Here is a 24,203-nt window from a genome sequence, read left to right on the forward strand (position 1 = left end):
GCAGCCACTCCCCTTATAGCTCTGTATACGGCACGCCTGCGGATGGAGAGAAAGAGAGAGAGAGAGAGAGAGAGAGACGGAGAGTAGCAGCGATGGCTGTTTTCCCGTGAAAGTGGGGAGGAGGGAGAAGGATCTTCGTGCTCCCTAGCTTCCCTTTCCGCCCACCATCCTTCTCCCACTTTTCCCCCGCCGCCGCCTTTCCCTCAAATCGCGGCGGCGTCGGTTGCGTCGGGCCCGGTGCTTTGCCGAGGGGCATTTATTACTTTCTCCCGTGTTTTGTGTACAGCTCCCAATAGCTGCCCGCTTCTAGCTTCTTCCACGCACCGCGCCTCTTCTTCGCGGCGGGCTGTTGGTACGGCTTTTCCTTTTTTTCCTCCCCTCCGGGCTATGTTCCTATTCCTTCCCTATATGTGTGTGTATACTTTGCCGCCATTCCGGAATCCATCCCCGTCGCTCTCTGTACCAGCCACGAGGCTGTCGTTTTCTGGGCCCGATATATCGCATTGAGAATCCTGCATCTCTCTCTATTTTTATATCTATGTCTGCGGAGGCGAAGGCAGACTCGGGTGGGGGGATGTTGGGGGATTGGCTGAAGAAGGAGGGAGGGGGGGGGGGTTAGGGATGTATAGGTGAGGTGGTTGGGGAGCGCGAAAAAAACGGACGCGGTAGCGAACAACAATCGGCTAGACGCGAAGTAATATAACGATAAAGGAAGCGCACAAACTGGCAAGCCACGTCTACGTAGAAAGAAGCAAATGGCAAAGAGGTAATACACATAGATGAAAGAAGTGATAATAAAAGAATAAAAAAAGAAAGAAAGAAGAGGTGTCGCAGAAACGAATAGCAGGAAGCGAGAGCTCAGACGCGCGAAAGGAGACGCCAGAATAGGCTTACTGAGGCAGCAGAACGCGAACAGATGTAATGCAGGGAAACTAAGTACGAGAGAAAGAGAGTGAACAAAAAAAGAGAAAGAAAAGAAGGCGTGACCTTGAGGCTTGCCCGGGTGCCTCTTGGAACACCCGCTTGTAGGTATAGACGAAGCGTTGCGTAATCGATGTCATACGGACGTGATTTTATTTCTGAGTCTTTTTTTTTTCCTGCCGTATTCATGGTCGCGTGCGTGCAGCTGAAGTCGTAACGTTCTATTTCGTGACATTTTATTTTGTTTGCTTGTACGGCATTATCGGTTCGATGTTACTCTGCGGCGTCGAACTTGGTAAATCTACTTAGTGTTCGCATTCGACTGATGTCATAGCTATATATATAGAAGCAATGAATTTTGACGCAACATAATATCTAGATCAGTGCTGTCATCGACGTTACCGCGACTTATCTGCAAGATCGCCAGATATAAGTATAAATTTGACATCACATCTCAAAATCGTGACGCGCATATAGGAACTAGACGCCTTGGGCGAGCCGCTTGAACAAGATTCAAGAATATAACTGTCACGATGAAACGATATTATGAGGAACACAAGAAAAAGATCCGTCAACGAATGCATGATAAACGAGTAAAAATTCCACCTGCCAAATGTGAAGGCATTCGCAGATTATCTTAACAACTGTGTATACGTAGTACGCTACAACTGAGCATATACTCAAGACTTCGAAGTGTTAAGTTTCTTCCCTTAAATTGTTTCTGTTATGAAGCGCGCTATAGAACATTACGCCTGCCGAGGGATGTGCACAAATCTATAGCGTCTGACGCACAACATATAGCGCTCTTGCTTCAAAAGATTCCTCAATATTGCGATAAATCTCGAAGTACGCATATATGGGCAACACCACCTAGATAGCACGAGGCCCGTTCACTCCGATCCGTGACGTCACGCTACCTGGCCCGAAATTTGCACTGCCAAGACTGGCGTGACGAAAGCGGTGACGTCGAAACCACCGCTGCTTACTCGGGAGCATCCTCCAATGGATTCTATGGCAGTCGGGCCAGGTAACATTACGTCATGGGTCGGAGTGAACGGGCCGGGCCTTGTGCTATCTAGGTGGTGTTGATATAGGTGATTTTCAGAGTGACTTGCTTTAATTTTTCAGTTGCTTGAGCGCTTCGATGGTCAGTAAACGTCTACGTAATCGTTTACTTCGCATACAGCTGCTGCAAAAAACATAATGCACCCTGAAATACACGTATAGATTTCAAAAGAAGCTGCATTTCTTATATACGAGCTCTTTCGACAGGCACGCCGGCAGTGTGCGCCGCTTAGTGTGATGGCAAGGTTTACGTGAAGATCTCGTGACATTTAAATGAGATTTACGTTGGCTCGCAACTGAGCATGCGCTGTGATCACATTAACTGCGTGTGCTAGATGCATATACGCAAGAAACTCTCAAGCGCAGACGGCGCAGGTAGGATGGATTCTAATGAGAGTTTAATAGACATTCTGTAAATACCTTTTTTTCCTTGGTTCTTTAGCTATAAATGAATGAATGAATCAATCAATCATACCTTCTCACCCATTTGACAGAAACTACATGCTCATCTGCGCTGACACTGTTTCAACGTGACGATAAGTGTATACCAGAAGGGCCTCGCTTTCCGTGTAGGAACCAGTGGCGAAATTGTATTTTAAAACAGATGAAGGTAAACGCGGAGAGATCGACATTCGCGTTTCCCCTGGTTGTGCAACAATCGAAGCGGACAGCCAATGAGCTGCGATAATTTTTTTTTCAAGTGCCTTCGATATGCGGCATGATGTTTCGGCACACAAGGAGGCCAAGATAAACACACCGCATCAAATACCTGAAGTATCCATACGCCCTCGTCGACAGCACACGTGCAAGCAGTGTCTCGGGATATCATACACCCGAGTTATCACGTACGACATTTTATCCAGAGGCGGAACCGAGCATGCAGAGAGAGTCAGAAAGCACATGCAGCAACAGAGATATACAGGAGGTGAAGATATATATATATATATATATATATATATATATATATATATATATATATATATATATGTTGAAATAACAGATGCATGAAGCTAGATGCGATTCTGCTTGTTCGCTGTTTGTCGCGACGAAGCACTTCAACCGAGCCCTATCGGCGATAATCAAACGGTGCTGAGTACAACGGCGTCGTTTTTCCCTGGAAATATTGCACAATCGTCTGACCATTGAAGTCGAAAGTGAGAGCACAGCTAGCGGCACGACTGACTGCGTCGTGGGAAGTTTGTGAGCGCAGAACGGCCAGGCGTGCAAAAAAAGCATCATCGCAAAATATTCCAAGAAATACCTTATCAGGAATTCGTTATCAACTTCTCCGCAGACGTGTTTCTTTCCGTGTGGCCCTGGAAATGGCAAAGCTGCGCGCAGATCTCAGATGAATTTCTCAGAAAAGCAATGTCAGAAGAGCTATATAGAGCAGTAATGCAACATGTACCAGTATGTAAAGGCATGCTTTAGCATCAGTCCACGCTTGCTTGGACACTACCTGTAAGAACGAGTAAATCCATCGGGTTTAAAGGTGACTATAAAATCCATGCTCGGTTAAAAACACGGAAATTTTTTCAGTTTGAACTTTTATCATCGAGTAATGCCGCAGGCTTGAATTTTATTGCTACAACGCTCAGTCTCAAAGCTGTAGCATGGCATGCGCGAGACCTCGGAATAAAATTGTCTCCTCGTGTTTCATTATTACGTACGCAAACGCACGAACACAGGTGCTTTCTCTCGCCATTGCGCACGCTTTGTCCCGCATATTACGTCACCTCAGCGGGCTGCAATCGAACACGTGACCTCGCGCCCAGCAGCAAAACGCCATACACGACGGGTAACAGTGGCGGGTTAATATGGCGCAGCTTTTGTGTATACCAGCCTGTGCAGTCGCCACGTGGCTGCGAGCGAAAGAAGATACTTGGTGCGAAATAGCACGGAATCTGTACGCAGGCATAACGTCACTTCGTTGAGAAAACTATGAACACCAGGCGGGTCTCGAAATGCATTCGTCCGTTGGACATCGAAAACTCGATATGCACCAATTATAGATTGTATAATTACTTAAACCTGCGCAAGCGCGAGACCGTTAATATCCCGGTTTTTGAAGAGAGGAGGGTTGTTATGCTTGGACCTTTCGATGACGCTGAATTAGGTTTCTAGTAGCACGCGGGGGACGAAAATCTCGAGAATAATTAATACGGATGGAAGCTTTCTGCTGTGGTTTGGCATGGTATCTGCAATTATCCGTTGCGCTCTGTACCATGTTTCAATAACTTATTAGCATGGTGGTGCGAAACTCAAGGGCCTACAAGTTGTGGCGCTACCTGCGTCAGAGAAAAAAAATGGTACTAATATTCACAGGAAAGCGGTAGCTACCAGGCGACAAATACTAGTACGATTCCTGTGCATAAATTAAGCGCTTACAAATGGTGATAGCAAGGGAGTAAACAAATTCGAATGTCGTAATCGAATGCACTGAGCGCCGAAGATGGGGATGATACGCCTTTTGTAAGGCCTGTTTCAGTGGAGTGCAAAGGTGCCAGGTTGAATCAGAAGAACAAACGGCTATAGAGAAAGTTTGACTCGTTGAGCACGGAATTCTGCTCCGCAGACTAGACTTGAACCCAGCTTTTGAATACAGTTTTATTCGGTACACGTCGCCTGCTTATCTGATAACATTCGTTAGTGGTGTTCTCAGTTCCATTAAACGAATTTGACGGCACGTACAGTGCTCAGCGAATTAAAACGCGATACCCGGAGCGCATGCCTATTACCGGCGCTTTCTGAGACACCGAGCTGATGAATTGTGGTAAGGAATGAAAGCGAGAGCTTTCGTGACGCATTGTGACGTCACTTGGCCCCTTGATCCACCAGCGCTCAGAGATAGCACGAGAAGAGCCGACCGCCACACAGTCCGAATTATCGCGTTTGAATCGCCGAACAGTGTACCTCGAAAAGCCACCCAAAATACGCTTTTAAGTGAAGAAAGAGAGGCAGAAAAGGGGCAAACGAGCGAACATCAAAGCAGGTATACCGGAGTTTAGGGGAGCGTTTCTGCAATCGGCGTGACCGGAGAAACGCGGGAGAAGATGGCGTTCGCAACAAGGGCCGTGAGCCACAAAAAAACGTGTTGTGAAACAGAAATTTGTCACCGCCACGGACACGACACCCCCGGAGGCAGTTACGTATACCACCCCCTGGTAATCAGAAACGCGTCCTCGGCTCGCAATCACCCCGGCCAAAAAAGAAAGAAAGCGGAACTCATAATGTGAGGGAGCACCGTGAGGAGGAGGAGGACAACGAGAGAAAGAGAGAACCGCTGTAAAACAGAGGGAGGAGGAGGAGAATCGACGACCGCTTTACGCGTTTGTGCGTACGTGAATGGAACGCAGGCGATGTACGCGTACTACATCGACAGCGACTGCGAGAACACGACGAGGGCGCTTTTTGGCATGGCGTCGCTCTCCGCCGCTTCTCGATCGCGCTGTCCAATCAGGAGGCGGCGTCCGTATTCTTTCCCCCGCCCTCTCATCCACCTGTTTACCCACCCACCCACCCACCCAACCCCGCTAGAACCCGTACGCTACCACACAGTGCGTCCGACGAGGCGGTGGCAACACCAGTGCCATCTATCGCGAGAGCCGGGCACAGTCTCTTTCATGCGTTTTGGGCCGGGCGCTTGTTTGGTTGCTTTAATTTTTTTGTTATATTTTCCCCGGAGAGGATAGTTCATCCACCTCTGGGGCCCCGTGCCAGCTAACCACTCCTCCCGAATCATATGGGAGCTTTTGTGCGAGTCATTAAAAGCAAATGTTGGCATTCGTGCGGCCAGCGCATTGCCGAAACGAACTAGTTATAGACGCTTCAAATGACAAAAATATGAAAAATGTTGCAGGAGTCATATTTGATTATTATTATTATTATTATTATTATTATTATTATTATTATTATTATTATTATTATTATTATTATTATTATTATTATTTGATGTGAATACATATGCAAAAGTGAGGCCACAGCTAGGGCCATCATTCTATCCAATAAATGAGTTCAGTCAAATCGTAGCACGCGATGACGAGGTTTTGGTTGTTGCGAGCAGCGCTTAGCCAATAACTGCGCTGTATAGACATACTTCCAGGTCGTGTTAACCTTCAGGAGGCCGCAATGGCCTTGAATTATAAAGTGCTGAACCACTCAGGGTGCGCTTAGGCTGCAGGAAAAAATTGAAAAACGCCTATAGGATATAGGAAAAAAAAAACAAAACTGAATGCTATTTTTCGGGTTAGAACGACGCGATAAACCACTGGCAGCTAAATAATTTGGCACCTGTAGGTGGTCAGTGTAGTGTGCGTATTATCGATTTACGCTGTGAGTCCACCGCTTGCGCCAATAGAAAAGTCGGGCAATGGTAGCAGTTCGTTTATTCGATCGTTCCTTCGTTCGTGATTCCTCTCTTTCTTCCCTCTCTGTTTCTCTCTTTCTTGTGCCAACCTTTCCCTTCTTCATAAAGAACCACCTTCTCTCCTTTCTTCCTTTCTTCATTTTCGAGCACCTAACTTTTACACCGCATTCTAAAATTATTTCACACATTTTGGGGCGTAGGTTCACACCAAACAACAATCATCATCCGTCTTGCGTTCGTTTCCATGCGTCAACATTCTGCGCTCGCTACATTCACGGTTAAGAACGCCATGTCGCGCTGGTACGTGCATGCAGTTCGTGATCTTGATGCACCGGGCGCGCGACATTAAAGAAAGGAAAGGCAGGCCAGGTAGATGATTATTATTTGGGGACTAGATAAATAACAAACGGTTCTTAGACTACACTGCTCTTACTCAACTTACGCGACTTACAGCCAAAATATGCACGAAATACCTTTTTTTTTCGCTCAAAATATGCGGGGAAGGTAGTTCATGGGAAGGTCGTTCATGGTTGTCAGCAATTAAATTTTAGTAGCCATACATGACGTGCCCCTACAACACCGCACTTATTGTCAAAACGAATTTTTGTGTGCGACAAAGTTACTTCAGCGTCAGATATCACTTGAACAGTTCTGGTCGACAGAGAATCTCATTTGAATGAACTTTCGCTTCAGCAAATAGTTATTAGGTGCACATGACTATTCTCCAAAAGCAGTGCTACTGCATTTATTGATGGCGCAAGCTTACTAGGCGCTTGAAGGCGTTGTGCGCTACGTGGTAAATCACCGTGAATTGCAAGGAATAATCAGCAATAATCGACATTTCGGTTCACTTGGCGACAACATTTTCTGCGTGGTGCGTAGGGATTTTCCTATACTCTATTTGCTCGTGCCACGCGTGACAATCCTGACGTCATCACGCCGAGTAATGTGACTTGATATACTCGTGAAAAGAAACGACTATCAGAAGAGAGGAGCACGGAAAGAGGAAAGAGTATTTTATACGGCGAAAAATAAACGTTGCGCATATCCCACGCACTGCGCAAATCGGCGCACGCTAATCTTACATAAGCTTCCAAAATGGTGCATTAGGAAAAAAAGCGACGCGCTGCGCAGGTTTCAGTGAGGAACGGGTCCCCGAGCCAGCACGCTTGAACCTTGAAAGCAGTATAGTCTTACCGACGTATTCAGAAATGTCACTTAGCTTGAAGCCAGCGCTTGACTTGAGCTAAATGGCGCCTATTGTGAATGTGCCGAAGCAAACGCAATGAGCGTCATGGGCACGTACGTTCACGCCAGGCGTCCTTTAAATCAAGTCAAGTACATGGACTTCGCGTTAAGAAGGCATTTCTGAATACGGGGGTTACTCAGCATTAAAATGTGTTGAATCAAAAGACACGACGTACTCTGCTTGGCACGATCAAGTATAAAAACGCACCACAGTATGCGATGGAAGGTGCGTGGCGAATTTCGTTGAGCAAACCAAACCAAAACTTGTATCTTTATCGCCAGCTAGCATGATGCATCCACGAACTCTTTCTAAAGTAATGTGTCGATATACGACGCAGCTAACGCGCCAAGGCTTGCGCAGGGAAAATTCGTAAGGGTGTTTTCTTCTGCATGCTTTGACGTGCGTCCACTGTGTATAATGGTGAGAGCAGCGATCTTCTATGCTAGGGCAAACGGGCTCTAAAATTTTGCCAACGGACATGTATTTTTTTTATTGAGTGACAGCTTTCCCTCGGCGTCAATGTGCACACGGGGAAAGCGCTCGCAGCAAGTGAATAGCTGTAAGAAACTGCGGACATCAAAGTGAGGGAAAATGCTAAGAAAGCATCGCTAACCTTAACAGCCTTGAAAACAAAGTCGTAACGCAGAAACGAACAGAAGTTACAGGATTATAGTGGTGCTTGTAGCAGGACACGCTCTGACGTCATACTTGCGACGAACGTTTAAAGCCGAGTGTTTCTCGCGTACTTATCCCTCGACCATGGTTAAAGGGCGGAATTGTTTGAAATTCACACTAGGACCAAGTCCTTTAAACCTCGGGATCTCCCCGTATTCTGTGTTATTGTCTTGCGCGCTCCAGCGGCGTATCCTAACCCGAACAAAGGTGAACTTGGTAAGAGCGGCCGGCCTCGGCACAGTGATGAAATGCGAAGATTGCCGCTTTGCCGAACGTGCACCTATAGCAATGCTGCGCTTGTAAGTTGGTAGTCTGAGAGAGAGACAGAAAGGCAAAGGAAAGCCAGCGAGGTTAACCAGAGATTATCTTCGGTTGGCTACCCTGTACAGGGGAAGGGTAAAGGGATGAGTCAGCCACATAACCGAGGAAGTGGAAGGGATCAAGGATACGGAAGTGCAAGGGAACACGTGAGAAATTAGAGAAAACATGGCACGTTTTCATTCGTGATGTCATAAAACGGATGCTACATATAACGTATCTCCAACGTATATTCGGCGCGGCGTGGCTTGGCGTTGCTGATTTCAAGATGCGTGATGAGCGTATAATTAAGTTCCGTGGAGTTAAAGTCAACACCCAGTCGCCGATACGTCGGCAATACGCCCCATGTGTCTGGCGCGCTCGTGGTTATATTCAGGAACATTTTTTTTAGGTGCTTGCACCGTCAAAATATCGCAGGGTTATACTGGACAGAAGCGAAGTGAGCAGACGAGGCCAGCAAAACAACTGCAGCAGAACACTCGAACAGTATAGAACGTTGAATGTATTCAAGAGCGAACAATCCTAATCGCTTTGTTAAAATGCCCCGATAAGCAGCAATATCTTTCATAGGATCAGCAGACACAAGAGAGCGATAACTGGAGATAGCTGGAAGAAACCTTTGTTATACCTGCCGCGGTGAGCTTTACTGCCTATGGCATTGCGATGCTAAGCAGGTGGTCCCAGCCACGACGGCCGCATTTTGATCAGGACGAACTGCGAAAACGTACGTTTACTAATGTTTAGGTGCACGTTAAAGAACCCCAGGTGGTCTAAATTAATCCCGAGTCCCCCATTACCTCTCGTGTTAGCTCTAAGTACCTCTCGTGTTAGTGCCCTTCCTTGGAAGTTCAGAGGGTTGCCCTTACTAACGCTTTGAAGCACTTGGGCGACTGACCTTTTCTCGAAGAGAAGATCGTAAGACCGCGGAGTGTCACATGCACGCCTGCGACGCGAAACGCCACGACAATGTTGATTGGAATCCGCCGGAATACGCGATCGCGTGTGATTGAACGATTGACAATTTGTACGTACACGCGTGCATCATATTTCCTTCTCTTCTTTTCATATTTCGCGTCTATGCTTTCTTCCCTTTCATATTAAGAGTAGCCAACCGGGATCAGCCTGGTTAACCTCCCTGACAGGCTTTGCGTTACCCAATTCATTTCTCCTTCTCTCTGTCTCTGCAAGAATAACATTGTGCGATCATAAGTGCAGTGGTGACAGTTGCTAGCACACGAATGAGTTGGGATGACATTATCTGCGTTCGCGCGTGCGTGTTCTCACATAGCGAGAAATTGGGATCAAGAGGCAGTGCCAATTGAAGGCGGCTTCCCGGCCCACTGTACCAAACCGCGACGTACCAAAACGCCAAGTCGTACCAAGTGGTGACGTACCAAAACGTCACGACCGTAACCTTAGGCACGCCGCTTTTTTATGCTCTTGGTAAGTGCCATTAGTTTCCGTTTAGAAACTGAGCGTGGATTCATGGAGGCTTTTGTATGTGACAGCTACTACTTAAAGCGGCTGTTGGTGGTCTCGACACGCAGTGCGAGCGTTGAGAAGTTATACCTAGTCGCGGTTCTTAGGATATTTTAGAATACGACGTGAGCCTCTTTGGAGCGCAATCAGCCAACTGGACTATCGGCCCTTTACAGAGGACAAATACCCTAAATACCATATAATAATAATTAAAAAAAACTGGGTACTTGGTATCACCGGAACTAAGCCAAAATTTTAGAGAAAGGCAGACAGGACGTGCAGCGCTTCTCTAAAATTTTGTTTGCGTTCTGGTGCACTTCAAGACCTCTTCACGATGAATTTCACCCACTAACCCGCCTCGCCACAGTGTTAGTCTCACGCATCTTTAAACGCAGAAATCTAGGCGTGTTCTAATGACTTTTTCTAAGATCAACACATCCGAAAAGACACTTACAGACAATCTCTGTCTACTACTGCGCAGTTGAACACTCTTTTTTAACTTTCAATTTCTCCTTTCTTTCCACCCCCATTCCTTTCCCCCGTGCAGGGTAGCCAACCGGTTGTCCGCCTGGGAAACCTCCTTGCCTTTTCTTGTTTCTATTTCTCTCTTAGAATTAACAGACCGAACGTTCCCGGACGCCATCATCACTGCGTACAGTGTGAATTGCACTTGTCTGAATGGTCAAGTGGCCCGGCAGTGGACTACGTGAGCATCCGTAATTATCTAGTGGTAGCTGCTGGGTTCGAGACCTATTTCATAGACCGAGCATGAGGCATGGTCATGCGTAGGCGTATTGCGGCGTCGGCCTGAGCTCTTTTGTTTGTTCGTTCGTTCGTTTTTCCTGAGAAATGGCGACAAAATTGGCTGATTGACCACTCCAGACCAGCGCGATTCATATCATCATCATCATCCTATGTTTATGTCCACTGCAGGAAGAAGGCCTCTCCCTGCGATCTCCAATTACCCCTGTCTTGCGCTAGCTGATTCCAACTTGGGCCTGTAAATTTCCTAACTTCATCACCTCACCTAGTTTTCTGCCGTCCTCGACTGCGCTTCCCTTCTCTTGGCACCAATTCTGTAACTCTAATGGTCCACTGGTTATCTACCCTACGCATTACATGGCCTGCCCAGCTCCATCTCTTTCTGTTAATGTCAGCTAGAAAATCGGCTATCCCCGTTTGCTCTCTGATCCACACATTTCTTTTCCTGTCTCTTAACGTTAGGCCAGCGCGATTCATACTGTATAGCAAAGCAAAACAAAAAGCATCTGAAACCGAGCTTATGTTCTGCGCATGCGCAAAGCCGCCAACGCCATTTCTCGATATTTTTAAGGTCTCGCTATAGCGTATGCAAGTCTTTAGCTGTCCGCTATATCTATAACTCTTTGTTCCTCGCCTCCTCGTAACAAATTGGGCAGTGCACATTTGTGAGAAAGTAAAAGTTTTGTGAATCAGGCGACGCGTACACATAGGGGCCGACGCACGTAACTGTTTTGAGTTCTATCCCTAGGTAGCAGTATCAGAGTTCTCACTCATTATGTTGCTTCTTCAGCGAGAATCAGTAGGCGCATATAGGGTTCCGGTGAGAATGCGCATTCGAAGAGTAATGTACTGCTCATATGTTAAACGAGTACGTTTGATTTCATATTATCGAACGCTGTATCACACTTTCGTCGGTCCATTGCGCGAAAAACAGCGATAGGTGCTTAGGATCAGAGATTCATAACGTTGATGAATTAACAAAAATAACAGTAAGTTTTATCTGGCTGCTATTGTCTACATAGTGCGTCTTCAGGGCACTGCCGCTTTTTGATTGGCGCGAACATGCTTTCTAATCTGGCCAGCTCTCAGTTTTTGCATCAGCGTTACCTATCAATCGGCTTGGCCGATTCCGAGTGAGCTACTAGCGACCGCGGCGTGAAAAGCGTCACGCCGCTTTAGGATTTATACGCGTGCCTATCCAGATACGGGACATAGATTTAGATATGAGAAAACACACTGTTGTCGCATATCACTCCGAATGTGGAACAAACCCAAATGTGATATTATACGCGCTCGCACTTAACTGTGACTAGCTCGATTACACCAGCGATACGGCGGCAAGAAGTTTCTCAAGAAAGCGTTGTTTTCAAGTTCTGCGTCTACTGAGACCAACGTATACGCGCTGGCAGCAACTATTATTCGGTTGTTTATGGCAAATATGTGATGCTTATCAGAAATGATGCTGAAGATCACTGCACGTCGGTAGAGTTATTTATTTCAGTTCAAATCAGAAAGATTGCAAGGTTCGTCGTTGGCCCCAATTGTGGTATAATCAAACATGTGTGTTACGATAGACACGCGTGTGCGGTAATGACATGCAGAAAGACGAAGCGTATGCGCACTGAAATCGCTACGTGACTTTGTGCTTTTGAACGGACATTTGAGTACGTGAGAAGTGCAGCAGCTAACAGAAAACGTCAGTCATCACATGCCTAGTTTTAAGGTCGCGAATAGGAAGAAAGACTATAGTATTTTCATAAAATGACTAGATAATAGCTGATTTCTGGTCATGCGACACCAGTGAATACCTAAACCCTTAAGAAAGCTTTAGTACCCAAAACTTACAGTCACACAAAGTTTTACGATCCTCAAAACAAAGAAAGAACGCACAAAGCAAGAAAAAGGAAGAAGAATCTTGCATCATATGCTGGGTTATATTCTCTTTGTGAGGTGCACTGGACGCCTCAGGACTTTTGCCATTTGCAATGAGATGTTCTATAGGAAGCACCCGCGCGCCATGATGAGATAACAAGCTTTTCCGCAAACGCATCAAAGCTCTACCGTTATCAAGTGTTACTCCATGAATCAGGTTAAAGAAGTAAGCTTTTCTTATTTCTTTCACGAGCAACAAAGTTCCCTACAGCTATAAGCATCATACATATACTAACTGGGCTTCGCACATGTCCGTATAGTATGATGATACCGCATTAACGCAACCTTCAAGATTAAACTTCCTGTTGTATCTCTTAGTCCGAATATGAACTATATGCCAGAGACAGCGCAAAATTACTTGACGTTTGCTCACGGATTTCCATTTGCGATGTACATAGGGACTATTCACGTGACCTCACGTGTGCCACTTCGTAGTCCTGTTCACAGCATCCACTGTGCTACTGCACATAAGCGGATCCAGATGATGATAAAGAATGTTTTATTAATCTCGATAACGCGCAGTTTTTCACCGTGCTTACTGTACTACAATATGGCAACCTCGATGACTTTAGTGCCATACCCCCTATAGTTGATGTTATTGTGCGGTGGCATCTTCAATAGTATCTTTGAGGTATATTCTGTGACACAAAGGCTACGACAGCTTTCCAGAAAAAGTGACAGCGTCATCAACAATGAAAAGGCGCTCACAATGTCTGAAACAAATGCCAGTACCTGCAGGCAGCGTGGCATCTAGTAGAATATTGAAACGCTTGCACTTCTTAACTAAATTGAAGCTCTATGGTTCATGGAGACGTTTACGACGATTTCTGCGGTTGGTAATGTAGAATGACGGCCAGAACCTCGCGCTAGCTGCAACAAAAGCCTAACATTAGAAATGAAATTTCGTCATGTGATCGTATACAATGAGTCACTTTCTTTTAGGTCACAAGCATGCTTACTGTAGGCATACAGTGCTCTTATGATCTTGAAAGCAATGTAATTAAAGACTCACAATAATCGTCCTTAATTACTAAACAATTCACATTGAACGTTATGCACAAACTCGGCTCTGACGAGAGAACGATGCCACAGAACTTTTGCCATTTGCAATGAGATGTTCTATAGGAAGCACCCGCGCGCCATGATGAGATAACAAGCTTTTCCGCAAACGCACTGCATTGTGTGCTTCTAATTACAATTAAGCGTCCACTCTTGCTATAAACATGCTAAAATTTACCGGACAGCTTTATTTTTTTCCGTCGATCTCACCAAAATGGGTCTGTCCACCGGCTCGTTAATCAAAGGCTTCAAGCTCTACCTGTAGTGAAAACTATTTCCAGCGCGAAGCGATACGAACGACCCAGAGAAGATATACGGACAAGCGCTCTGTGTCCTTCGTGTCGTTTCGCGCTGTCAATAGCTTTCAGTATGGATTACCAACTTGCCCAAAGTACCGTCCTTTTGAAGCATATCTGCACCTATAGGCCGGTTTCTCGGAAATTCGGTTGCGTGCGTACTGTTATTTAATATGCTTGTGTAGCCTTCGTGTACAAACTTTACCATGAAGCACCACGCCTCCCATTTCCTTTTCTTATACTTCGAAGAAACATATTTTTTTCATGAATTGCACAAACTCACGCAGGGCCGCCCTTCAATCTACGTCATCTGCTGGTAACAGTGGCGAAGCAGTTCTCGAATAGGAAACTTATCCGTGTTTCTTCAAAGCGAGCAGAATGCTGCAATAAAGATGCGTACGCCTTCATCAGAAATAAGGTCCGTCATTGAAGATGAATTCGCACTGGCCCGGTAGTCAAACCCCAAGACCGCTGTCTGACTGGGAGTGTCACTCCGCCAACAGTGCGAACCAGGCCAGCCAACGGCCAGTTGTCTTTAAGGAGGCGCACCTGTCCATTTATTTTCTGGCTCTACTACATTAAAAATAATTTATTTGACGTACCTGCAATAATATGCGCAATTACGCAGTCATGAGTTATTTCCAATGACCAAAGTTCAATGCGGGCTGGACTGCAGAGTTCGGGTCCGGATAACTCTTGTCGGAAAAGAGCGCTGCAACCCAAGATGTATTACACTGAATTCATTGCGAAAAGTTAGCATTACAATCAATACTTACAGCCGGTTTATGACCGTTTTCACTCAATGTTCATTTAATTTCACCCATGTTTTGTAAAGAGTGCATTAAATTATGGTTTACTAACAAAATCCATTGATTTATCGAAATATGAGAACTTTTGTATGACGCCATAACTAGTAGGAGCTCTCAAGTGTCTCAACGTTTATCATCTCGGACTCGTTCAGCGACTGCAACTACTTCTCCACTGCGTTAGCTGCCCAGACAATTTTCGTCGAACTCTTCACTACAGGAGACAAATATTTCAGATACATTCTCTGGATGAAATTCGCGGCTTGCTTTGGTAGGAGCGAGTCGTAGCGCATACAAAGCACAACGAGCCGAGAAGGCACACGTAGAACACACTCACGCATCGCCCATGTGTTCTATGTGTGCCTTCTCACGTCCTTTCGCCTTGTCTGTGCTACATCTCTCTCGTGTCATGATGAACAACCAACAAGCCCTCACCGCCACACTGATTGCTTACTTTGGGTTTCTTTAACATCGGTTCCAGAACGCTATTGTACTTGTCCGCCCCAGTCGATCTGGCCGCACTCTTTCATTAATCTTTCGAGGACTCGAAATGTGCCTAGAAAAAGTCGGTACAGCCCGATTACGGATGGCACAAAACTTTGCTTCCGTGAGTCCCCCCGGATCCCGTCGTTTTCGATTCCGCGGAACTCGTCCAAGTTACCAGCGCGAGAACTATACGGTGTCGCAGCGTGCATGTTGATAAACCACGAGGTAGATGCCAAGACTACTCACCGCCTCACTGCATCCTTCGGCGCCGTGGCTGGCCGACGCCCGCGCTGGAATTGGTCACCGATGGGTAGGCGGAGAAGCACGTCGTCCTCGATGTCCTGTCCGAGAGGGGGCCAACCGCACCGCACTCGACCGTCAGTCCCGCCCTCTCGCAAACGTCGTGGTTCCTCTAACGTGCTTTCTTCCTCTTCATCGGTGCCGTCCGATATCACAATGTCACCGGCGTCGCACAGTTCGAAGAACGCGGTAGTGCACGCAGGATGTCGTCGATGCGGGTATTCACGGTTCGTTCCCTGAGAAGCCGCCGTTCGCGGTGAGCGCGTCGTACGGATATACGCCGTTACGTTCTTTCAGCCTGCAGAGATCTAGAAGTGCGCCTTTCGCGTTAAAATTAAAGAAATGAGAGCGAGGCTAAGTTTGCTGTCACGTGCTCGTAAACAACTGTCGCAATCTTACGGACGTTGTTTGTTAGTCGTATCTTGGTTTGAACGCTCGGATGGAAAGAAAGTTACGCACTAGAATTGAAGCGCCTGGGGCCGGACAGCAAACGCCAGAAATCCAGATGAACAAGCAAAGCGCCTTTGAATGTGTTTTTTTGCTCACGCGCGAAGAAAACAAAAGGAACGCAGGATAGAAGACGTCCGCACGATGGCCGGCGATGACGTGCAAATCTTTGAACAAATGATAGCGGCTCGTTCTAATTCGTTATTGCAGTGGGACAGCTCCAAATCCTCTGGGACGGCACCGGGACACGATAAAATATCCGACAGGGGGTGTGTGTGTTTTTAAAAGGCGCAACAAAACACAACAAACAAAGCACACAATGGGAACTTGAAGAGCAGCACAGAAGGTAGTCGTTTCTGGGTCTCGCTATTGGTCTGTCTATAAAACACAGTCACAAGAGCACCGGATAGGGTCGCGGGTGTTGCAACGAAACACACACTCGGAAATAAAGAAGAAGCGGGTAGGAAACAAACGAGAAAATTTTTGCCGAAGCGAGCAGAACTCAAAAGGCGTCGCCGGGTACCACTGGTTCGGTGCCCGTTGGGACAGAGGGAAACGGTCACTCTAAGCCTTGCGTTCTTGGCGAAGCGGCACTTGCGCGCTGGTTCCTTCGAGAGGAGTGACGTATGCAGTCGGAGCCGGCGAAACAGAAGGCAACGATCAACTAGTTAGGTGCGCGGGGCGTTCAGGAGACGGGTTTCTTCCGGGAAGAAAATAAAACTTGGGGAGCGAGAGACACCTGCTTGGCTCGGTGCCCGAAGTGCGTTCTTCTTTCCCGTTTGGGACAACAAGGCAGGCGGGAGGGGCTTTTTCCTTCGGCGAGACACCGAGTGACGCGCAGGGAAGAAGAAAACAACACACCGGGGAGTGAGTAGGGAAACAAAAATCAACGGGAGTAGGCAACACGCTCTCTAAATCGTCTCGGGCGTTTCGTCGACGATCTGCGGGGGCCGCGGCGTCTTCGCCTCCCAGAGCCCGGTGGCCGCGGGGCACTTGGTCGACGACGCGCGCGTCGGATAACGGTCCGCGAAGAGGGGGGCGCGTCGAGGAGCCGAAGCGGAGCAGTCGTAGTCGTAGCGGCGGCGCCGCCAACGGCCGCTGGCGGCGAGGAGGAGAAGGAGGAGGCGGCGACGACTCGTAGCGGTGGTATCCGGAGGAGGCCGAGCTGCGCCGAGCGCGCCAGGGATCATCGCTGCCGCGCGCCCACCAAAGCCGGCGACGTAGCCATGTGCCCGGCTGTGGCTCGTCTGCGCCGAACGCTCGGTCAGCGCGGCATCGGCGCGGGAGAGGAGGGGTCCTCGTGCGCCGCGTTTGCGCGCGCGCTACCCGAGGCGCGCGTCTCTCGCGGAGGGGGGCGAGGAGGAACCACCCGCCCACCTCCTCGCCCTCTTCTCGCGTCTTTCGTGCGTCTTTTTTATTTGTGTCCCTATTTGTATTTCTTCTTCTATACGCACGGACTCCCCCACCTACGGCGGCAAACGTGTGGAGAGGAGGAAAACGTTTCGGACCGGGGGTTGCTCCGCAAGAAGGAAAAACGAAACTCCTGCACACGGCGACAACTCCCTCCCTTCTTCCCTCGCCGTGCGCCCGTGTGTGTGTGTGTGTGTACAGAGGTGAAGAGGATAGGAGAGGAGGATGGCGGGTGCCTGTGTTGCGCGGCGCACCCCCCCCCCCCCCTTCCTATTTCTTATCCTCTCAAGTCATCCCTCACCTTCGGCGTGCATCGCAGGGAGTAGTATACTTCAACCTACTACTACTACTACTACTACTACTACTTCTACCACTATACACCACGTCGGTAGTGCCGTCACCAGGCTCTTCCATTTCTACGTGTCTCGCTTCGGACGCTGCTTGTTTGATGCTATGCGCAGCGCGCTACGTTTGCTTTCGTTTTCTCCCGTTCTCTGTCTCCCGTAGGTAAATAAAAAAGCCGTCTTCTCAACCCCCCCCCCCCCGCCTTTTTTTTTCTTTGTCTTTGTTTCAATGCCTACTCGCTTTTGCTTTTGTGAACGTTCTATCGCAGGCTCACGCAGTAGCGCCGCTAACTGACAGACAAACCTTCCGCAAGCTCGTTGAGTGGGCCCAGGTCCGGCCAGCCGAAGAGTGATCTAAACATTTCAGAGAACAAAAAAAGAAAGAAGAAAAAAGAATAGTCACTATTTCATCAAAGTAGAACACGCGGTGTCCGGTTGCTTCTATACGTGGATTTTTAATGAAGTGAAAACTGCTTTACTGTTTCAGATTAAAAAAAAAAAAAAAAAAAAAAAAAAAAAACGAGTTGCTGCAGTGTCTGCAATGCAGAGTGGGTGTCGGCACCGAGCGGTGAAAGACGTTTGCTTTTCGGCTTAAAAGCGTGTCAGCCGCGCTTCAGCTTGCTTGCAAGTAAAAGAGAAATCGAAAGATAATGGCGTCGTAGAATAGCCAAAAGGTATCGAGAGAAGCGGCTCTTCAAAATTACAGCTTACGGTTGCACTGGGTTAGAGTTCTCAAGTGAGACAAGATGTAAGCAAAGACACCTGTAACGAGTGGATACGGAGATAAGGTGCGCACTCGCTCGTGATTGTTATATGGTATATCGCCACACTTATGTAGTACCTTGTTTTGCGTTTCCGCCGCTCGCTGATATCGCCGAATTATCCCTGTTATCAAATTGTCGCTCGGCACAATACGTGTTCGCCTTATCCAAAACTTCAACATTGGATAGTGAGACACACGTTTCAAGTGAGATTTCACGAGGGACGCGAATGGTTGGATTCCGCGCGAGCACCAGTAATTATATAAAATGCATTGTCAAGCGTATACTGCTTGCCTTTTTTTTTTTGCAGGTGATCCTTTTTTAACGGATTATCGCTGTTATCAAGTTATCGCTCGGCTCAAGACGCACCTACTGTATCCGATGTTTCTGTAATATTGTCTCTGATTCTATAGCGAAAGGGTCTTGTCTAATCAGACTGAGCGCCCGACGCGAATACTGTTCTACGCGTTCTCCAACGTTTTCATTTTCGTTTTCAGTTGATTATTCTATAAATACAGTGAATGGGTTGCAGATAATGTACAGACGAGGGTCCCAAAGTCAAAGACTGCAACGGGACCCTCGGTTAATAATAACGTTGAAAAAACGTATGAAAGTTAAGCAAACTACGCAAACCAAACAAAAAACAATCGCGTAAAATAGGTCATAAAAATTAAACAAGAGGATTCTCTGTATACAATCCTATAGTGCATAAAAAATGCTGTCAATACATAAAAATGGCAAAGATAGCGTGATTATTGATGTAATCGTAGTAATACAAGTAAAAAAGCTTAAGGCCATGATTGAAGGCATGAAAGGATGGAGATTTAATGGTGCTAGGCAAAGCATATTCCATAGTTTAATGGCCGCGAATGACGATGTCATTTTTCCATAATTAGAATGAACCATAGGTAGTAGAAAATTGAAGTTACGTGCAAACATAGTAATGTTATTAATGAGATACCTGGAATCAATGAATTCGCATGAAAGCTGTTTATTAAGTAATTTATAGAACATACTTGTGAGGTGATATTTGAACAAGCTCGTCACAAGAAGGATGTTGTTTTCACGAAGTAGTAGAATAGCACTCGCGAAAAAACCACTGTTAGTGATAATGCGTATTGCCTGGTTCTGTAAGTACTGAATAGACGAGATAATTGCTGGTAATGTGCGCTGACTGATGCATAGATACTTTCCGGCAGAACCTGTCTCACGATGACTATCGACCCAAAGCGATTAGCATTCAAGCAATGTAGCGATTGCCACCGTATTGCCACCGCCGAAACGCGTCACGCATAAGCCGTGGACTGCAGCCTGGTACCCCATTTTGCGTTTCCCGCTTGTACACGCAGCGTCATGTAGAGGCGCGCGCACGGAGTCTCTGTCCTTCTGCGTGGCCTCCCAGACTGTAGCGGTGGCGCGGCGGTCGCTGAGAATTAATCCCTTGCTGCCCGCCGGAACTCGTGGCGCGGCGCTAAAGCGTCGGGCTGCCGTGGCCAAAAGTGGCTGAAGTATGTTAAAGAATACTGTTCGCATAATTAGCGAACGGACATGACCAATCCAGATTTGGCGACGTACCGACGATGGTGCTCGCCGCCAATGTTGTGCTTCCTGTGTTGTTAGTCTTTCTATAGGTACAGTTAGCCCCCCACCGCCAACAAATAAAAAAAATTCTTGGGGCATCACCATCACGGGCTTCCAGTTTTCAGTGGCTCTTGCAAATTTGTCAAACAATCAACAAAAGTCACTAAGCTTCGTATTTTTATTGCGATAGCAATTATATAGACACATCAACAGGATTTCTGCCGTCGGCGTCGCCGTCACCGTCACCGTGAGGTTTCATATAAAGTCCAATGGCGATAAAATAGTCGCCGCGCGCCGTATGCGCGAGTGAAAGCGCGCGGGGGCCGCGCGCTATCACGGAGAGCGAACACACTGCGGAAAGCAAACGCGACCTTCGTCGCTCGAAAGGCCGTGGGGGTATGGGAGGGAGGGAGGTGGGGCGACGCTGTGCTGCGGCACCAAATGCGTATCTTGCAACCGGGCGCAAGGGGGACTGGCCACTCAATCTCCCACGCGAATGCAAGAAAGCGGGAAGGCCGCGCGGGAGAGAGGGGGAGGGCAGCTTCTACTCTGCCAACAACTGCGATTGTACTTTGCCCGGCTGTGGCGGTCACCCGCACCGTCTCTTAAAAGCGATCTCCACAAGGCTCTGACCTTTGTATGCACTGTGCATTCGCCGCTCAGTATCCGTTGAAGCGATAGACCGCACGAACCTTCGCTTGCTGCGGCGGCTGCAGCGCTTGCTGCCAGCGTTTTGACAGTAGTTGTCTGCTGTCATTGAGTGTGATCTGTTCATGTTTGCTTGTGCGCGCTGACACCACTCTTGTTAATTCAGTTAGTAAGCGAATGTGTCCAAGTTTATGCAGCCGATAAAACTACTATCCCTATTCCGAATAGCTCTCTACTAATTTGCTATCGCAATTGATGTTTCGCCTTTCGGGCGAAACTGCGACATTTTTTAGTGTCTATAAATAAACAGCAAAGTAACATCCGCAGTAAGGGAGAAAAGCAACCCTTTTCAGTAGCCCCTATAGGGCATAGAGAAATAGAGCAAGGATGCATATAAAGGCAGGAAGGTTAACTAGAGGTATAGTTGCGGTTATCTACCCCGCACGGGGGCAAGGAGTAGGGGGATAAATAAAAGCAAGAAAGCAGAAGGGGTGAGAGAGAAAGAGAGAAAAGGAGGCAAGCACAAACAAACCACGTACACTATAGAGCGCAATCGTTGGATAGGTGGGCTAGTTGCTACTGCATTACAATGTACGAACTTATAGGCGTCCCTTTCTTCGTCTATCGTCTTTTTCTGCGCTATGACGCTATGACGCTATGACGCAGAAAAGTTCCGAAACTATGGAGCGGTAGCGGACGGTGCTCTTAAAGTATATCGTGCGGGCCCGTTCACCGCAAGAACCTTAAAAGCGAATAAAGCCTTCCGCGCGAAGTCAATTTGGGAGCACTGGCCCAGCATTTTGAGTTGTGATAGTTGGCGATTGTCCAATTGGTCCAGCAATCCGCACATCACTTGCCTCTCGGCGCGGGCAGACAAGGATAATGTGTGCAAGCGTCTCGTCACAGCTGCATCTGTCGCATGTGGCGCTGTTGGCCATTCCAACAACAGGAATGCATAAGTGTTTGTAAATGCGACAGCCTAGCCACAAACGGTACCGCATTATTTGTTCACGTCGTGATAACCCAGGCGGTAGATGTATGTGTATAACCGGCAACAACGAACGTAAACGACACCTGGTGATAACGTTCGAGTCCCACAGGGGCAACGTACGTTCACGGGACATCGATCGCAGCCCAGCCGCAGTGTCAATTCTCGAAAGCGGAGTCAAATCACATTAACCCCTTTCATGTGCAGACTCGGACGTGGCGTGGACGGGCGAGGTCATTCCCGCTGATGCTACAGAGTCCAGGAAGCCATAGAAAGATTGTGTCAAGCGCCTTGTCATGGCTGCGATGATGGCTCTGTCGAATCTCTGAGGCCAGTTGTTGATTGGGCCCGTGGCGCATTGCATGTCGAACAAACTGAAGGGCTGCCTTGGAATCACAGAAAACTGCCCAATAGACCAGAAAAGTGACCTTTGCCCAGTAACCGTTGCAGTAACCCCCGTAGGAGGTTACAGCAACGTCACGTTCTTGAATGGTGCACAGGTGTCCAAACTACTCCGCAGCACGGCGTGGTCATGTGTGACGTCATCATCGGCTGATAAAAAGCGTGCATAAGATTTGGCGTGGAGTGCGGCGGTGTTGTGTATGACGTCGGCGAAAGCTCGTCGCATTATCGTCGCGCTGAGGACAACTGTAAGGCAGCAGGAGGTCAGGGTGGCACGAAAGCGGAACTTGAGAGCAGTGAAACTCGACAACCGATGCAGAATATTCGCCCACAATAGACGCAGAAACGGCGCAGTTGTTTGCGCCGTAATTAAGAGTGCATTGTTTGTGAGTGCTGAAGTTTGTGAGGCGGACAATAATTGCTCTCGCAATTATTGCAGTATGCGTGACCAGCCGTAAGGGGGTTTTAGTGGCTATGGCATCGCGCTGCCGAGCGCGAGATCGCGGGTTTGATTACCGGCCGCATTCCGATGCGGGCTGAATGCAAAAATACTCGTGTACTTAAATTTAGGTACTTCTTAAGGAACCCCAGGTGGTCAACATAATCCGGAGGCCTCCTCAACGGCGTCTTTCATACCCGACTGTGCAATCTCTGTACTTTAAGTGTCATAGTTCATTTAAGCAATATATACACGTCTTCTGAAACATTGGACACGTTAATAAGGATTTCCCCGTAATTCCATTTCTGGCGAGTAATTATACTGTAGTCACGCGTTCCTCAGCTATAACTTTCCTAGAACACGATCCGTTTTAATATTTCCCCTGAAAGCGGACTTCTCCCTACAAAACAAGTCGATGCGGTGAAGCCAGCTATGAGGAACCCTGTTGAAGGAGATACACACGAGCAGACGCCGTTACATAGCAGTGTACGTTAACACGTGCGGGTGGAACTGTGCATGCGGACATTGCTGCTTGAAGTGCGTCTGCGCATGCGCAGTGCCCTGAATAGACTCTACGTCAGAACATACGCGGCTTGAAAGCTGTCTGCACACGTGTAGCTTTTAAAAAAAGCGTTCCTGAAAGCTATCTTCACCTGCCTAAGAGTGCTTGCAAGGAGAAGCCCCCTTCTGAAAATTCAGTCCTTCTGGAGGAGACAGTCAGTATACTGGAATTACTGTACATCCGTAATTTAGAATACCAAGGAAATTTTAGACGTGTTTATAAACATATAGATATAAAATTGAGCAAAATAAATGAGCCAGTAAATATAAATACTTAGTAGAGGGGCTCGAATATTCAAAATTTCGTATACTAATTGATATTACAGTATAACTATTCATATACGAAAAAGAACTCGTCTGTATTTTCGAATATTGAAAACTAACCATACATTTCGCAACAATGGACTGTTGAAGTCCGGATACCGTCCTCCGTCTGCTTGGCAAAATATAGCAAATTATCAGAAGTGAAACCACGACAAAAGCAAAACGGGTAATGCAAGCTTTGTTTGCAGTTTCGTGGCGGTAGCCTACATGAAAACCTGCGGCTCTTCCTCGTAGTCATGCATTTAGTGTTTTTGGCAGTCCAGTCATGTACCACTTTTATCTTCTACGTCAGAACTAGCGATGTCTTCCTTACAACATGCGCTTCTACATGTATCTACGGCACACAAGTCCTTTAGCAGTTTTATTAAAAGCGAAGCTTATCTTTGCGAAACACGTCGGGTTTCGTGACCGTGAGTGCTGCGGCCTGGCTGTTCTCTAACCGAACAGGCCACCCAATCAAAGCGGAGGACGCGCGCTGGGTTCCTTGCACCACCACCAGATGACGCTCGCCTTCGCACATCCGGGGCAGCGGCGGTGGGATTTTGCATTAGCCTCTCTACAATGCTTGAATAGAGCCTTCCGTG

At 47.4% G+C, this 24,203-nt stretch overlaps 1 protein-coding gene across 1 annotated transcript in view; it reads right to left on the bottom strand.

Annotated features, from left to right (window-relative positions):
- LOC119466368 (forkhead box protein P2-like) overlaps window positions 1-17,378 on the bottom strand; it is a 402,756-nt gene extending 385,378 nt beyond the window's left edge. The window contains exon 1 of the mRNA XM_037726879.2: window positions 15,661-17,378. The gene's annotated coding sequence lies outside the window, so the exon portion shown is untranslated. The remainder of the gene's footprint in view (window positions 1-15,660) is intronic.
- Window positions 17,379-24,203: the final 6,825 nt, after the last annotated feature.

This window comes from Dermacentor silvarum, chromosome 10, assembly GCF_013339745.2.
Source record: "Dermacentor silvarum isolate Dsil-2018 chromosome 10, BIME_Dsil_1.4, whole genome shotgun sequence".
In the NCBI taxonomy this organism is placed as follows: domain Eukaryota; kingdom Metazoa; phylum Arthropoda; class Arachnida; order Ixodida; family Ixodidae; genus Dermacentor; species Dermacentor silvarum.